Below are 19,019 nucleotides of genomic sequence, written 5' to 3' on the forward strand. Positions count from 1 at the left end.
GCCAAAATTATATATCACAAGCTGAATTATGAAAGACCAGTCTATATCAGGATGTCTTCCCAGAGAAAGTCATCTGAAACCAACATTTAAAAAGAAGAATACAAAAGATTTTAAAGGACCCTGAAATGGTTTCACCCAAGTTAGTCAAATACATATTAATATTTTCTGTATTTCTTAGTGAATATTTTAGGAATTATAAAGCTTCTTATAAAATGCCAAAAGATAATAATCAGTTATATAGAGCATGTTTCAAAAATCTTGGACCTAAAAATCAATACTTAAGTATCTATTTAAGAGGTTCTTTTGGAAAGGCAGAAAAGTAGATTGTTTTTTTAAAGTACCTTTACCACAATGTCTGCAAAACATTTTGGCAGAACTATGTGATTTTAAAAAGTAACCCACACTCACAGGACATTTTTCTTCTTAGGATTATAAAACACTTACAAGGATATAATCACAACAGCCTTAGAGTAAGGATCCAAGTTCATTGTACTACCTGTGGCATTAACACAAAAATAGGATTGAAGGATTTCTTTTGTTTTATCTTCAGCGGTTGGCAGTGGGCTCAAGCTGTCTTCTTCCATACTTAGTCATTTTGATTTTCCTTATAATCGATAGAGGTGTGTTTAATCTAGCTGACCAGTGTTAGAGGTGTAGTCTATTTGAGGAACCAGAACATCTCTGGCTCATTTGATCACCCCATCTTCATTTACTTGTATTCACATGAGTATTTATTGGGTACGTATTGTGTGTCTTAAGGCACTGTAACAGATGCTGTGGATTCAGCTGTAAACAAAAAGAGACACTCTCATGGAGCTGACGTTCTAATACATGTGTGGGTTGGCGGAAGAGGGAAGACAGATTATAAGGAAATAAACAGGTATACCAAATGGTGAAGCATTAGAGACATGGATAAAAACAACACAGGGGAAGGGAAATAAGGGGGCCAGCTGGTGAGATGTGGGGTGGGCCAGAATTGCTATTTAACATATACAGTCTAGGGAGGCCTCTCAGAGAAGGTGACATTTAAAGGATGAGGGAGGGAATTCCCTGGCGGTCCAGTGGTTAGGACTCTGTACTTTCACTGCCAAGGGTGCAGGTTCAATCCCTGGTCAGGGAACGAAGATCCTGCAAGCTGCCTGGCAAGGCAAAAAAAAAAAAACAAAAACAAAGGATGAGGGAGTGAACTATATAGATATCCTGGAGAAAAGTGCTCCACGCATAAAGAAATGCAAGTGCAAAGGACCCACCTTCGTGAGACGGTCTCTTACTCTGAGAGGTCTCCATCCTCAATCTGTTCCCTTCCGTGGTGTTTCTCCTTCTCCCTGCTTAGAAAAACAGCCTGTGTGGGGCTCCCCTAGTGGCGCAGTGGTTGAGAGTCCGCCTGCCGATGCAGGGGACACGGGTTCGTACCCCGGTCCAGGAAGATCTCACATTGCCACCGAGCCGAGCGGCTGGGCCCGTGATCCATGGCCGCTGAACCTGCGCGTGAACCTGCGCGTCCGGAGCCTCTGCTCCGCAACGGGAGAGGCCACCGCAGTGAGAGGCCCGCGTACCGCAAAGAACAAAAACAACAACAACAACAAAAAAACAAACAGCCTGTGTGGAAACCGGTTTCTGCTCCTCTCCCTATAAGCGCTCATTCATTCTTTTTGATAGCGTTGTTGTCAATTGACATTTATTAATTCATTCTTTAAAATATCCGTGCAATCGAATAGAATTTCCAATTCTTAGGATATCTGTCAGCTACACACTAGGTATCAACATGACAAATGAACTTGATTGATTACTCACAGTTTAACCAAAAAAAAAGGATGTGAAATTCGTATTTTAGCCAGAGTAAGATTCTCAACATTCCAGAACCAGAACATTGCATTTTGAAAGATTAGATTTAAATGCTCTCTTCATTAATGTATTTTAAGATCCTAAAGGCTAAAGAGTTACAGCTATAAGAATTAGAAAACATGGAAAAGATTTCAAAATGTCATCCGGTTCATCCCCCTGCCTCTTGGCAAATCAATGTTGAAGCTGATCTAGGTCACTGAAAAGAATTTCCATTGAGAGAGGTTCTACAATTTCCTTTTGTAGTCTGATTTAATGAACTGAACTGATTTCAAAAAACATTAATTCACTTAAATAGCGCTTTTTGTTCATGTTCTTACCCCTGTTTAGAATGCTTTCCTCTTCACCCACGCAAATTCTGCAATGATTTAATAACATTAATTCTCCATAAAACCTTACTTGTCCATAGAGGCCACTGCTATTATTTTCCACTTCTAAACTACAACATTTATTTGACAATTAGATGTGAACTCTCATTCCTCTTATAAAGTTACATATATATGTTTTATTCAATATTTCATTAACGTAAATATTGTCTCTCCATTCATCCTGTCACTACCAGAAGGGCAGGAATTGGAGCCTGAACAATTGTTTTGCTTTAGCATAGTCCTTCTTGTATACAATAAGCACTGATAAATCATTGTTCAGTTTTGCACTAGAGCTGGCTCATATCATTTTGCTAGAGCCAATTGTGCATATCCCTTTCCAACCCAGTGTTGGTGACATCATGTTGGTAGCTTAAGGTCAATTGTGATGGAAGTATTTACACCATAGAAATTGGCAGGTGCTACAAATCAATGGCCTGGGTTTGCATATGGCTTTACCATTTACTAGTTGTGTGACATCGGAAATATCACTCCGCTTCTTAGTCATCTGATACTACTCTGCCTCTCAGTTTCTTCATCTGAAAATAAGGATATTGAATTATCTGCATATTTCATAAAGTTGCTGTGAGTAGTATATGAGTTTGTGCATGTACACTACTTGGAAAAAATCCATGGTACATAGTAAATATTCAATAACTGTTAGCTTAATTTTTATTAGATCATCCATCTACCTATCTCATAAATTCTCAGCTGCTCTGTGAAGCTTTCAAGGAAGTCCACAATATAACCATGCTTGATTTTTGCAACATCGTCTCCAACAATGCCTCAGCCGTATAGAGTAGGACACATTCTCTGTTGCCTCAGTGAATTCTTCTTCACCTACCCATATGATAAGGGAATCTGACCACAGGATGAAAATCTCTCTCTCTAGATATTTACAGAAGAAGGGTCACTGGCTGAGAGATTGGGGCTATAGCAGTAGCTGGTATGTTCTAGCATCCTGACTTCACAGGCAAAGGTTAAACCTCATTTTCCACAGAATCAATGGAAGAATATAAGACTCGGTATTATATTTAGTTATACTGCAGGTTAAATAGGCTTTCCTGGGCCAGGTGAGAATTTGACCAATATTTATAATACTGTTTTATGGGAAAAAGTATTCCCAACTCCCCAAAATCCTTTTGCAAACAAAATTTAAGAATACAATTCTTCTGAATTGTATACTTGGAAATTAACGAATAGGTTGATTTTTCTGGGTTAACTGATTTACACAGGATTTGACTAAAAATTTTTCTTCCCTAAGATCTTGAATCAACCAATAGAATAATTAACAGTAGGTAAAGATAGGAAAAATAATGACAGATTTTCCAAACCAATCTCCAGCCCAACCCCAAACTGGGAAGCATATGTGATTTAAGTTATAGACTTTGGCTCTCAGAAACACGGAGTCTTTTAAAATAGCTTTTATTAAATATTGAGTAGTATCAAGAGGATTTTATAAAATATTGTTGAGTGTAAGGAATAGAAATACAATGAAAAGTTGTGTACCTACCACCCCACATATGAGATAAAATATTACTTATATCTGTGAAACCCTGACCTGGTCTCTGATCCACTTTGGAGGTAACCACAAGCTTGAATTTGGGGGTTATTGTTTTCTTATCTTTATAATTTTACCAAATATTAGTTTCTCCAATATATTATTTAATTTTATATGTTATTGAATTTCACATAAATGGTATCATATTTAACTAATAATTCTTTAGCAAGTGATTGTTATTTTCTTTTTGAACTTTAATTTGATACATGACATGTATACAGAAAAGTGTACACCTCATATGTGTGCTGCTTGATGAATTTCTGCAAGTGAATATACCCATTTAACCTTCACTGAGATAGAGAAACAGCATTATCAGCATCCCAGAAGCTCCTGTTGGCCACCTGACAGTCACTACCCTCCTATCTGCCCGGGATATGCAGTATCCTGACTTTTAACCTTGTAGATTAGTTTTGCCTGGTTTTGAGTTTTTTATAAAGAGAAACATACAGTATGTACTCTGTCACTTCTGGTTTTCCCATTCAATATTATTTTTATGAGATTCATCCTTATTGTTACATGTAGATTGAACTTAATTCATTCTCACTGCTCGTAGTATTCCAATGTGTCAATATATCGTAATTTATCCATTCTACTGTGGATGTTGGTTGGGTAGTTTCCTTTCTGGTTATTATGAAGAGCATGGCTATGATCATTCTCCTATATGTCTCTATACTGAAGCAACGTGTTGTTTTAGTTCAATATTGGTTTCCTGAGATTCATCTATGATACTGTGTGTAGCTGTTGTCTATTCATTTTCACTGTAGATAGTTCTATTGCATAAGTATACCACTATATGTTTATCCTTTACTGTTGAGGTTTCTAGTGTTGCTATGAATATTCATATATTCTCCTAGAGCACATGTGTACAGGTTTCTTTCTGGAATAATTTCCCAGCTGAAGTGCTATAGCTCCTTTCCCCCAATATATTTCTAGTCCCAATCATTCATTTTTTTTAAATTTTAATTTAATTAAAAATTGAGATATAATTCCCATTATATAAAATTCACACTTTGAAGCACACAATTCAGTAGTTTTTTAATATATTTACAAGGTTGTGCCATGATCACTACTATCTAATTCCAGGATATTTTTATCACTCCATAAAGAAATGTCATACTCTTTAACAGTCACTCCCCTTTACTCCTTCCCACCAGCCCCTGCCAACCACTAATGTACTTTCTGTATTCTGGACATTTCTTATAAACAGAAGCACACAATATGTGGTCTTTTGTGTCTGGCTTCTTTCCCTTAGCATAATGTTTTCAATGTTCATCCATGCTGGAGCATGGATCCTTGGAATGGATCCTTGGAATGCTGGAGCATTCCTTTTTATGACTGAATAATATTCCATTGAATGGATATACCATACTTATTTATTCATTCACCAGGCAATAGACATTTAAGTAGTTTCCACATTTTGGCTATTATGACCAATGCTGCTGTGAATACCTGTGTACAAGTTTTCGTGTGAATGTATATTTTCTTTTCTCTTGGGTGTAATTGCTGTGTTTTATGGTAATTTTATGTTTAACTTTTTTTTTTAATTAATTAATTTATTTATTTATTTTTGGCTGTGTTGGGTCTTCGTTTCTGTGCGAGGGCTTTCTCTAGTTGTGGCAAGCGGGGGCCGCTCTTCTTTGTGGTGAGCGGGCCTCTCATTATCGCAGCCTCTCTTGTTGCGGAGCACAGGCTCCAGACGCGCAGGCTCAGTAGTTGTGGCTCACGGGCCTAGTTGCTCCGCAGCATGTGGGATCTTCCCAGACCAGGGCTTGAACCCGTGTCCCCTGCATTAGGAGGGAGATTCTCAACCACTGCGCCACCAGGGAAGCCCTATGTTTAACTTTTTAAGAAACTGCCAAGCTATTTTCCACAGTGGCTACAGTATTTTACACTCCCACCATTAATGTTCTAATCTCTCCACATCTTCTCCAACACTTATTGTTCATCTTTTTTGTTATAGCCATCCTAGTGGATATGAGGAAGTATCTCATTGTGATTTGAGACCATTATGTAAAAATATATGAACAAGATCCTTGTCAGTCAAAAGTTTTACATTGTTTCCTTTCATCCCACTTCTATCATACATCCTGCACAGAAAGTGTCTTAATGTAATATATTTTTATGCTTTAAAATCTTCAACCAGTAATGCTGGACTATTTTTCAGCAGCAAAAATAGGTACATAAATTAACAGGTACGTAAATGAGAAATTGTTAGCTTCCTAGGTCCATACGTTTCTAATTGTTAAAATACTTCTGCTTTGAGTTATTATATTATTAGTGTTCCCATAGTATCAACTGATGAAAACAACATAAATACATTATATTCTTTTATAAATAATTACTGAACATGAAAGTCAAACTTTTTTTGGAAATGCATCTCTTAAGGAGTAGACTGAAATGGTGCTTTTGGTGTCTTGATTAATGGACGTTCTGTGTGGCAGCCAGGAGATTTTTAATTTGCCCTGGGGCAATGCACAATAGGAAGGGAAGGTGGCTTTCTTTTGTGAAGTGGGAAAACGGAAATATAAAGAGAGAAGATGCGAAGCACAGGCAAGTTCCCAGGAAGATCACTTTTAAGTATATATGACTTTGAGGATTTTAAAATTAATTCTTAAAACAATTTGTGTTCCTGGAAAGTTCTCATGTCTTGTAGCGGTACATGTAACCCAGCATTATGTGGGAAATTATCTTGATGCAATCAACGGTAGCCTCTAAGAGCACTAAGGCAAGCTATTTGTCACTGAACTAAAGCCGTACAGACCACATTAAGAACCTTGAATCGTGCAATTGATTGAAATTAATTGAAATCAGAGGAAGAAGCAAGAGGATAGAGATGGTATAGATTGATACACTTAGGATAGGGTGCAAAGAGGGTGCATATTTCCAAATTATGCAAAGTTTGTATATTTCATTTCTTTCTCTGATGCTTTAACATTCTCCTGATGGTGTGGTTACAAGCCAGAGTGGAGGTTTATGCAACAGTGTTCTGCAGAAGGAAGGTTCCTAGAACCAGTACACACTTGCTTATGGTACACCTGGTCATAGTTGTAGCTTACCAATTAGATTGATGAGCAGCTATTGAGTTTATTGGGCAGAGGACACATGGGCCAGAATGGATGTCATCAACGGGATGCCCATTTAAGACCCTGGGAATATTGAGTGCCTCATATTTACTTAGTGTGTCGTGATTATTTGATGCTCTTGGTTCCTCTAACCCTTCCAATTGATGTTAAGTACACATACGCTCTATTTCCTTTATGTCTAATGTGTCTTACAAACGACTAGCTTCTATATTTAGTTTCATTTATCCTCATTTGCTTCTCTGATTTTCTAAAGCAGAGTGAGTATTCTTAAGTAATACAGCAAACCACATTACACCAGGTTTGAAGACCACTGATACAGCAAAAAGTATTGATCCCTGAGCACTCAGGACACAGGGTGGGCTGAATTAGTGGAAGCCGCACTTGCTTGCCCGCAAGCACAAGCCTCTCATTTCTTTACTCCAGTAAAATGTGTAACCTATCGTCATTTTCTATGTGTTCCCCATCCAGGGTAGATACTTAGGTGTGGAACTGCAAAGTCACACAGCATATGTGCAGTTTCACCTCTACTAGATATTACCAAGCTGTGATCCCAAGTCTTTCCCCGCAATTCACAGTCTCAATAAAATGTAAGAAACTTCCCATTGGTCCACATCCTCATCAGTATTTGATCATTTCGGACAGTACCATAGGATTTAATAACATGAAAAGTTCCTGTTTTAAAGGACAGAAAATTCAGGTCGAAACAGAATTTTAAGTAAGTTTATTTATACATTGACTCATTTAAACAAATATTTATAGGCACTTATTGTATTCTAGACATCACACTAAGTGCTAAGGATGAAAAATGAATGAAACCAATCCCTGCCCTCAAGGAATTTACACTCTCTTTGAGAGACATGTACGTGAACAGAGAATTCAGGTGACGAGTGCAATAATGGAAGTAAATGCAAATTGCAATAGCAATGATGAAAGAGAGAGAGAGAAAATGTGGCTGATATGGGGGCAAGGGATAGTAGGAGATGTGTAGGTTGGGGTTTTTCATAAGATAGGTTTGTTTTCAAATTTGGGTTTCACCTTTTAACCCCTGTACTTGTGGCTCTGTGATGATAACGTGAGAAGGCTGGATCGTGGAGGGTTTTATCCCCTGGCCCATGTGATAGACGATATAGAACCACTGAAGAGTTTCAAGCCACGCAATGACATGGTTGACACTGTGTTATAAAAAGAGACCCCTGATGGTACCATGGAGGATGATTTGGGATTGAGGCAGGCATGAATGGTGTCAGGGAGATAAGCTAGAAGTCTCTTGCAGTTGAGATTCAAGATGATAGAGGCTTGAACTAATGCAGTGGTAATGGAGATGGAAAGAAAATAGATATGACTGATATACAGGAAGTAGCCTTAATAGAATTAGGTGATAGACTAGAAGTGGAAAATGACGAAGACTAGTTTATCTTAATACTCAAGTTTCTTAGTTTATCTTGATACCCAAGTTTCTGCCTAACAGAGAACATTCATTCATTCAGTCAACTAATATATATTGGTCACATACTATAAGCCAGGCCTTATGCTAGCTGCCAGGGCTATCTAGGGCTACCATGTTACGGCCCTCCAGGGAACATTATTCACATTGTGTACATGTGGAACATAGTAGGAATAGAATTCCCTGGACTTCTTCAGTGGTATGGTTCCAGATTATTTGTGAGCCAAACAAATATAGTCCCTACCATTACGGAGTTCACAATCCTGTGTTCAGTAGGAGTATTAATAAAGATGGAGGGAAATAAGGACTGTGTACAGTAGGGCTTTGCAGTATAAATGTTGTCCCTCGTTTCCCTTTCTGCTTGGAACAATGAGCTATAGGTATATTGGACATATTGACCTTGACTGGTTTATGGAATGAATCTTCAGATGGAAATTTCTGTGAGGTCATAGGACATGTTGGTCTGGAGCCCTTGTTCCCGGTTTTATGGGGAGTTAGTTAAAAAGATGTGCCAGGGGCTTTCCTGGCGGCGCAGTGGTTGAGAGTCCATCTGCCGATGCAGGGGACACGGGTTCGTGCCCCGGTCCGGGAAGATCCCACATGCCGCGGAGCGGCTGGGCCCGTGAGCCATGGCCTCTGGGCCTGCGCGTCCGGAGCCTGTGCTCCACAACGGGAGAGGCCACAACAGTGAGAGGCCCGCGGACCGCAAAAAAAAAAAAAAAAAAAAAAAAAATGTGCCAGTACACTTCCCATTTTGCACCTCTACCCTCTCTTCTAAAATGTGCCGAGAAGAGCTATAGTTCACATGTGGTCATGTTGCTGTACTCCTGGAAGGGAGTTCAGAGGGAAGAGACCAAGTCTCTACTGCAATATAAACCTTCTGAAAGTTTTTTTTCTTTTAGTGGCTTCAAATTGCATGCTCTCTGACAGAGAAGAAAAGAAAGTTGAGCAGCTTGTATTAAAATTATCAAGGCCACATAAGATTTTCACATAATACAATGATTTCAAGAGTGAAGTGAATGAATTAAAGCGAATTTCTTTTTCTTTTCATACATGTGTAATAAAAATTGCTGATGGACTGTTTAGACTTTATTTAGATATAAGCCACCCCCCCTTTTTTCAGTGACAAGTGCAATGCAACTTTCCAACTATTTTTCTTCCAGTTTTTTAATTTTTAACACTGACAGTAGGAAATCTTCTATAGAAAGTTTGGTTCTGAATGGAAATATTCTTGCCAGAGGGAAATTTTATTGTTGAGTTTATAAAAGTTTGTAAAACAAAGCTGAGAATTGAAAAACTTTCAAATTGCAAAGCTGACTCTAAGTTATGGCTCTATGTATCATACTTCTAGTAATTCTCTGCTTATTAATATATTTTCCATAGTTCAAGTTTTATCACAGATACCTTTGAAAAAAGATATTTATTTTTGTGTCAACAATACTGTCAGCATCAAAGAAGCCATGATTAAATCTTGAATGACAATATGTAATAAATTGTAACACCTCAACTAGTTTCCATGTTTACAGTTATGGGCACACCATAATAATACCCTTCAATAAGGATAAACAGTGAAGCAAGTTAAAAACAGGAAAAAATAGCTATGTTCAATGAAACTACTAGATGCAACCCACATTTTCAGCAATCTTAGAGAAGAGTAAGCTTTAAACTAAGTAAATCAGATGAAGATCTGGAACATTTCATCAGTTTCTTTTTTGCTTGACAATAATGAGAATAGCGTCAAATAAGATTTTAGATTTGTTCATTAGCCATATACATATAAGTCTGACCTAAATGTTGAAGTCAAAATCCTAATGAAGACTTGCTAGGAAGAGTCAAGTAAAAAGTTTGATTTTAAGGCATGTGAAAAATCCGTATTTCAGAATGCTTAAGAATCAACACGTCACGGTTAAGCCTCAAACCTGGTCATCAAAAACTATAGAAAGTTAGAGATTTTACTTAGGAAAGAGAAATAAATATATTCTCTGGGCAAAGATGTGAATTAACAGAAAAAGAACTGTATTGACAGAAGAAAGAACAGTGGCCAAATAAGCTTTTTTTTTTTAATATCTTACTTTTTTTTCCCCACTCTGGTGAAAGTTTGTTTCCACCACATTGACACCAGTAGGAATCATCTCTTATAACACTCCTATAAAGATTTGATAATGGAATCCATTTAATTTATTAAAAGAATCATGAATTTAACACCAATACTACACTTACAGAAATGAAAAATAACAGGCTCTAAGTGTATCGTGTTCGCAACATATTTAATTTAAATAAAATTGAAGATAGTTCTTCTAAAACAGAGTTAAACTACAAAGAAGACACAGTTTTGCCTTTTTAAAATTGCATAATAGGGAATTCCCTATCAGTCCAGTGGTTGAACTCTAGGCTTTCACTGCCAAGGCCCCAGGTTCAATCCCTGATCGGGGAACTAAGATCCCACAACCAAGTGGCCAAAAAAATTGCATAATTAAAAGCAGATGATTTGTATTTTTGTTGCCAAAGAGTGATAACCAGGTAAACACATACACAGAGTTACCCTTACATATTATTTATTATATTATTGAAGGTCAAACTCTTCTGTTATATCTGCTATTGAAACCTCAGTTAGGTACTGAAAGTTACAAGGTATGTTCTTTTGTGGGAGAATATGGAATTATTGCAATTTGTATTTACATTTAGTAATATATTAAAAAAAGGAAAGATGGTGACAAAGCAGGGAGGTCAGGAATTGCTCTGTAAGTTCCACATCCCCACAGAGCTGGGCCAGGATTAGGATGAAATGAATTGAGTCACTGGCCTTGAGTGCAAAATTTAAGGGCGTTCCAAGAAACCCATTATTCAAGATAATATTTTCATGCAGTATTCTTAAAAATCAAACTTAATACCAAAAGATCCACAATTAGCAAAGTATCAAAACTTTAAATAAAGATAGGATGGGAACTTCCCTGGCGGTCCAGTGGTTAAGAGTCCATGCTCCCACTGCAAGGGGCACAGGTTCGATCCCTGATCAGGGAACTAAGATCCCACATGCCCTGTAGTGCGGCCAAAATATAAAAAATAACATAAAATAAGATAGGATGGGACCCCACCCTTGCAGGATCTTCTGCCTCACCCTCCTACTGGCCCTGCCCAGAAAAGCTTCCATTCAACTCTTCTGTTCAGGTCAAGAAGGGTGAATGGGCTGGGATAGTGGGATGAGCACCAAGAGCAAGGCTTCTAGAAGCAGCCTAAACATTCTCCCTCCTGTAAATGTGTACAAAGGTAGGAATCATGGTACCAAGGTCCCCGTGGCCTAGCTATAAGTAGCTTAGCCAACTTTATTTCCCCACTACATTACAATATTCCCTTCTAGACAGGATAGTCCCTTTAATGTTCCAACAATTTTTTTCCACTTTGATTTAGCTATGGATTATCTAAAAATACTTCAAAGAACTTTAAATCTGCTCAGAAGAAATAATTAAGTAAATTTGGGAAATGCTATTTTCTAGTTTCTTCCGTGGAGGTTCAAGATACCTATAGCATATTAAAAGCTGGGAGAAAATTGGCAGTACTAAGTCTATTTATTTTGTTTCATTCAGCGTTTCTCTGGTTTATTTTACTGTAGAAACATTGCATCGCCTAGTCTCTGACTTCAAGTACAATAAGACAGCATCATTTAATCCAGCTCCCTGTCTTTCCTGGGCAGTAGCATTTTGCTCTCCAGATCCTGCAAGATATCTATCCACCTTCCCTGATTCTGGCTTTTTATTGGATCTAGGCATGGAGCAGCTCTGGAATTTTTGTGTGTGATTTTACTTATGTATATTTTAATTGAAGTGTGGACTACGGGATTTCATGACAGATGTCAAGAGACTCGGGGGGAGAATATTGACCCATTTTACCTCTACTCGCTGTCCTCTTTTTTTATTTTTTGGCTGTGCCATGCGGCTTGTGGGATCTTAGTTCCCCAACCAGGGTTCAAACCCAGGCCCTGGCAATGAAAGTGCCTTGAGTCCTAACCACTGGACTGCCAGGGGAATTCCCAATGTCTTCTAAGTATATATTTATCATACTTCTCAGGTAGAGATAAGTCAAATAGATGTGATGTAATGTTGGAAATGCTCATCTTATAATGACCCAAAAGGTGTGACCACAAATGGAAAACACTGTGAACAAGGACATCATGGGGGCCAGAAAATTTTAAACCCTTGTAATATCAGTCTGGGAACAATGAGGAAAGACAGACCACACAGTAATTTGAACAAGGAAAGTTTAATATAATTGTGGCCTATAAAAATGGATTGGAGTAACAAAGAATTGGCTAGAAAGAAGTCAAGAGAACTCTAAAGACTATAAGAATAAGAGCATCCACTATCCTCAGGACTGAAACAGAGCAACCAAGAAAGAGTACTCTTCTTTCCTCCCCCTGGGCTGAGATAGAGATCTTATTGGGAGAGCACAGCTTTGACTCCCTGGTTGGTAGAGAAGTCGCACTGGTGGAACTTGCTGGCAATCTGCCCTCTAGGCTGCTAGGAAAAGCTGTTCCCAAGTAGGTGACTTACCAGAGACACATTGCTATAAAACAGTCAAAGGTGGAGGGTGCTGGGGGAAAATGCTGGGTGCTGGTGGCGGCTGGCTGTGCACAGCAGGAGCCTGGCACTGGAGAAACCAACTTTGCTGCAGCAGCTGGGCCCTGGGGAAACTGCTGGAGTGTGTGCTGGAAAAATTAGGAGCTAGAGAAGCTACACACGAAGGGCTATAGCAACCTGCCCTGTTGAGCACAAGGGAACCAGGAAGCAAACCCTTTTCCCTCTGTAACGTTTCTCCAACGCCCCCTACTGACAAAATGTCAATGCCAGCTGGTAAGGAGAAATATTTAAAGGGCCCAGATCCATTTTCACAGAGCAGGTAAAAAGACGAATATGGACATGAGAGGTAATAAGTTGATAACTGGCTCCTCTAGGGAAGAAAAATGATCTGGGGAAAAATTATGACGTATAGGAGTGTGATTAACAGATCTTGCCCGACAAAAAGATAATTCAGATAATTCATCTGAAGTTAAAAAAGATAAAAGAAACATTGTGTATAGAACTTGATTATAGCTAGATGGGAAAAAGAAAGTGCTTCCTCTGAGAAAAGTCTAGTTCAGGAAATCCTGGGGGCAAACACTGGAGGAAGAGTTTCTGAATATGAAATACAGAGGAATAAAACACTTAGGATGGTGACCCAGAACTGGCATCCCCTAGGATTGCAGCTAAGAGAACCAAGTTGGATTATTGCTGTTCTGTTCTTTTTTGCCTCTTCTATTTTTTCTACCTTTCTAGTTGGTAATTCAGATTTCTCAGACTGCACAAATGCTGATTTTGTACTTTGTTCTTTGGACTAAGACTACTATGATTTATGTTTCTCACCCTGAAGGCAAGTTGGAGAGAGCGGACAAATGGTTCAGGCCACCCTCCCAAAGTCTAGAGTGAAACTGTAGCACCGTGGGCAGTGGGATTAGAATTGGATAGCAACCTGCCTTGGTGCCTTGAAAGTAAAATGCAAGCACGTCAATAAAGAGTGGTTAAATTACTACGGAAGTTAAATTATTACTTCCTTTTAGGGTGTTCTTAGATGCTTCATCACAGACATTTGTAAACTTTTACATATAATATTGCACTATTTCTCGGAGATCACTGCCACCAACATAGGACAATTACCGACATCGAAATACCCAAGGGCTGATTTAAGAAGATGAGTTTTATTTCTCTGACTCCTGGGTAATAAATGAGAGTTTTAGAAATTATACTGGTCGCCTGAGGTAATGGTAAGCTCATTTACGTTTCTCGTGTAATCATTTGTAGAACATGGGGAATAAACCTGTGCAAGCCATACGTATTTTTTTCATGTTCAGACTACATGGAAGTTTCTTTACTCTTTTCTCATCTATGCAGTTAATGTGCTCTTACTGTGAAGGATAATGGAAGATGCTGACATATAGAGATGTGTAAGACAATGGTGCTTAAAGAGCTCATGCAAATGCACTAACTTCTCATTCGCTGATTTTCATTTTGACCCATCTAAAATGATTAAGTGAAAAATACTAGTCGAACTGATTAACATTTTATACAGAAAAGATAAGTTAAATGAAAAAATTTTCACTTTTAAAGAACCAATTTGGACCTTACACACACTCCATCCTCCCATCTTCTGAAATAGCTGCTTCTTTCTGCTGATCCATTCCACCAGCATCCTGCATCATTTTCTCTTCAGGGCAGCGTTTGGCAAACTTTTTCTGCTTAAAAAAAAACCCCAGATATTAAATATTTTAGGCTTTGCACACCATGCAGTCCTTTTCACAACTACACAATTCTGCTGTCTTAGGCAAAGGCAGCTACAGACAATACATAATTAAATGAATAAAGCCGTGTTCCAATAGAACTTTGTGGACACTGACATTTGAATTTACATCAGATTCATGTGTCATGAATATTATTATTCTCTTAATTTTTTCCCCAACTATTGGAAAATACAAAAACTACCCTTAACTTGTGGGTTATACAAAAATAGGCATCAGGCGAGATCTGGCCTGTGGGCCGTAGTGTGGCAACACCTGGTCTACTGGCAGTGCTAATTCCACAAGGGCTGGGTGACTTTCACTCAGTTACGGTTCAAAGGAAAACTCTCTAAAGATAGTTCTATTTATAAAGTTTTCCCATACAACCATTCAAAACTTTAGCAATCATCGATATGTCCATTATTTTTTACTGCGCGTCTGAAAGGTTGTCCCACTTTGTTAGCTGGCCCACTGAAAACTGTTTTACAATTTCACAGTGACTTTTTCACTTTTCATGAAGAAAAGAGTATATATAAAATAATTTAGTGGTTAGAAGACGAAACCTGAATGAAAGAAGCACGGATTCTGGTCTTGGTTTTGGGAGTTCAGTTCTTTCACTAGATAAATAACTTGACCGTTTCACATCTCATTTTCTTTGTCTGGAAAGTCAGCATTTCCAGGTGTTGTTACTAAACAGTTATATTAAACGTTAAAGGAGATGGAGGGGAAAATTATGCTTATATTTTCCGGAATAGGCACATGTTCAGAAAAACGTGTGTGTGCGTGTGCATGTTTTAATGCCATAACATACAACAGAAAAGAGGCATGCTTCTGAAGAGAAATCTCTTGGGTGATTTGTTCTGAACATTTCAGGGTAGAAAAAAAAAATCTAAGCCCAAGAGTGAGATCATACAAACTATAGCACAAAATACACACATGTAAAATTTCACAGTTTCCCTCTGTGCCTACTATTACCAGGAGAGGTTCAGTTTAGGGGTCTGTAAAAATGTTTTCTTCCTTTAAGTATAACACTCTGAGCCAAGACATCATCAGTTCCAGGCTCAGTCAGCTTCAGCCGAAAGTGTGAATGTTCAGCAAGAGGATATTTTTGAAAGGAGACTGAAAATCCGCTGTGCCAGGTACCTGAAACGTTGTTAGGGTATTCGGTGGAAAATTTCATTTCCCCATTATAAATAACTGTAGGATATTTTAAGGATCCAAGACTAGTAACTTCCAAGAGTTGCTTATATTAGCTCCACTGAAATGTGAAATGGAGGGAGGATGTCCAAGGATGGCTATAAAGCTGAATTACCGGATATGATTAATTAAAATAAATAATTCACCATTGATTAAATAGGCCTTAAAATCCCCAGTCAAAGCACCCAAACATTGAGGCCTGCATATTTTGCTATCCACCAAGTAAAACAAAGAACGGACAAAACAGCAATGGAGAAAGAAAGAGGAAGGAAAAGCCCCCATGATGGTTACTTAAGTTCAACTGCCCTAGAAGTTCTTATTCAAAAAAGCCCGTCGGGTCGCCCATATTTGAAATATTGACTGTTACTGAGCAACACATTTTCTGGTAGTTCCCGGTTCTGTGGATTTCCAGGGAGGACAACTCCAAAGAAGGCGGCATAACACCGACTATGGTAGTTACCGAATTTTTATCTCCCTTTGACCACAGAAATAATCAGCTTCCGGTAACTTCTCTCCTCCTTTGCAGCCCCTACACGTTCAAAAACGCAACAAAAAAAGTCAGAGATCTTTGATAGACTGAGGTGCAATGCGCCCGAAATAAAATTGTCTCGTTAAAAGGCAAAAAAAAAAAAAAAAAAAAAAAAAGCCTTGTGTGTGAGTTGTGTATGTGTATTTATGTGTCAGTGTGGTGATGTGTGAGGCATGTGTGCTCCGGTGCATGTGACTAAGTGGGGGGGCGGGGGTGTAAGGTAGGAAACTAACGCAGGCAGTCTGGTCTCTCTTTTTTTTTTTTTTGGAAGGGTAAGCCTGGCTTCCCTTGGCTGGTCGGCCGCGTGAGGTTGGGAAGACGCGACCCTGGCGCGCGCCGGCAGCGCGGCAGTGCCCGGGGTTAGAGCTCTCCCCTGTGACCGAAAAGATGATTAAAAATCACAGGCGCAGGAGACAGCTCCGTTTCTCGCTGCGCATCAAGTCCGTCGGGATAAGTGGGTCCTCCTCGCATGCCGGGGGCGCCCGGGCTCCGAGGCCAGTGGACCGCGGCGAGGAGTAGGTTGGGCAGGGGGTGTCCCAGCGGCTGATGCAGAATGAGTCACCCAGGGTGGCAGGCGGCCGTGGGAAGGCCGAGGAGGCGGGAGGGGCGCGGCGAGGAGGCTCGCGTCTGCGGGGGTATTTCTGGGGAGAGGCGGGAACGTGGGGGAGAAAACTGGGGAAGGGAAAGCCGGACGAGGGACGCGTGGAGTTGTGGATGGGGAAAGGGAAGGTAAAACTAAAGCCCCAAAGAGGAAAGAGCAGTGTCCCCTGGACCGCATCCTTACCCCCACGAGGGCGCTCGCCGAGCCACCCCGCCCCACCTCCGCTCGCACGGCTGGAGGCCCCTCAGTCGAGGGAGCATCTATTTAGAGAGCAATCCTGGTCCCCAAGCCACTCAACTACAGCTCTCCAAGTTCATCTTGCGGTTGAAATAGGCTCCAGAGACCTTGACAGACACCAGGTCCCCTCTTCCGCGCCCCCCACGCTCTCCAGGCCCCTTCAAAGGCGCAGACCCCCAAGTGCCCGCTGGGCTAGTGGAAGCGACGCTTTAAAAAGCGGGAGAGTCGTGGCAGGTCGCTACCGGCGTGAGAGAGGCGTTTGCGCTGAGCAATAAAAATGCGAATTAATGGGTACGTGGATTGATTTAAGTAAGATGGGGGGGGCGATGAGCGATGACTCAACTATGTTTCTTCCTGAATACTCCGAAGAGGAGGCACTGTAACTTCATTTCTTTTATAAAATCACTTATTACTGTCTAGTGTCAGCTACGCTGTTAGGAATCTTTGAAACTTTGGCAACTGATGATTCTTTTTGCAGACAAGTTTTCAAGCTTTGCGAGGTTTAAAGGAGATTGACAGCAAGGAACGTAGCAGTACACTACGAGGAGGGGAAAAGGCCCGGTGCCCCCTTCTTAGGGGTGCAATAGCCTCAAGCGGATTTCCCGGCTTCTGCGGGCGCCCCACATTGTTTTGTTTTGAAGGCTCAGAGTTTGAGGCTGGTCGGAGACACCCACGTGCTTCTGACTCTCATCAGTGTAATGATCGCCTTAGCCAGAGTCGTGTCTATATAAACCACAAAAACCTAATCATTAGAAATCCCAGCCTCCAAAAACCACATTTTAGGTAAAACTGCCGTTTTTTTCTGCGCTCCTTCATCCTCTCGACCACAACTTTTTTGGGGATCCAAAGTCGCTTTTTAAACCCACATTGGGAAATAAATACATAAATAAATAGCCATTGAAGCATTTTGAATATTTTATTTTGTAGTTTTATTTTTTTCCCCGGGAGTGGTGGGGGAGAAAGTTAACACATTAGACCTAGTTTTAGATGCAAAATAGACAATAAAAGATTGAGATTCATGGAAAACTGGTGGGGTTTTTCCCCCAGCGAGGGTTTTTGCAACTTACTTTAATCATCAAGCTGACAGTTTTCCAGTCCTTAAAAAACTCACCCTTGTTCTCTAGGAACGACAAGTCTGAATATAGAAGAAAAAAGTGTCCAGCCACCCACTTGAGTTTCTAAAAAGTATTTTGACAAGTGTCCCCTCCATCCCAATTTTTTGTGTCACTTAAGTAAAAAACAAAAACAAAACAAAACAAAAAAAACCCACCCAAACCCTGCAAAATCCTTTTTTCCCTCGGGAGCCGCTCCGGCAGAGGTGGAGGGGGGGGGGTAGGGTGGGGGAAGGGTGAAGAGAGCTGAGAAGTCAGTACAGACGCTCAAGAATTTTCCTTCCTCCTCTCCTGAAGTTACAACGAAAAATAACGACAGTCTGATCAGCCGGCGGCTCTCTGGCGTCTCAGCTTCAACCTCCTCTGACCAAGAGGGGGTTCCTTGTCTTGGGGGGAGGAGGCGAGAAGCAAGAGGACGCGACCAGGCGAGATCCCCGTAGACCGGGGCCGCCTCTCTCGGCTTCCGAAGCTGCGCGCAGCGCCCCGGGGGCTCCTTCTCGCGGCCGGCGGGCGGCGGCAGCGGCTGCGATTCGCAGGCTCGAGATCCGTTGCCCCGAGATCCGCTGCCCCCGACTTACCTCCTGGCACCTCGAAGCACGAGGGTCAGGGGTGCTTTGCAAAGAGCAGGAGAGAGTGGATGCGAGGAGGTGGCGGTGAGAGGGCGAGAAGAGGAGAAGGGAAAGGAAGGAGCCGAGCCGGGGAGCCGGGCTGGCAGCCGCCGCGGGAGGAATCTGAGTGTGCAGC

General features: G+C 40.4%; 1 protein-coding gene across 1 annotated transcript in view; it reads left to right on the plus strand.

Annotated features, from left to right (window-relative positions):
* Window positions 1-19,019, plus strand: part of RUNX2 (RUNX family transcription factor 2) — a 210,813-nt gene that overhangs the window by 68,077 nt on the left and 123,717 nt on the right. The gene's annotated exons all lie outside the window — the stretch shown is intronic.

Source organism: Lipotes vexillifer, unplaced genomic scaffold, assembly GCF_000442215.2.
Source record: "Lipotes vexillifer unplaced genomic scaffold, Lipotes_vexillifer_v1.1 scaffold4, whole genome shotgun sequence".
In the NCBI taxonomy this organism is placed as follows: Eukaryota; Metazoa; Chordata; class Mammalia; order Artiodactyla; family Lipotidae; genus Lipotes; species Lipotes vexillifer.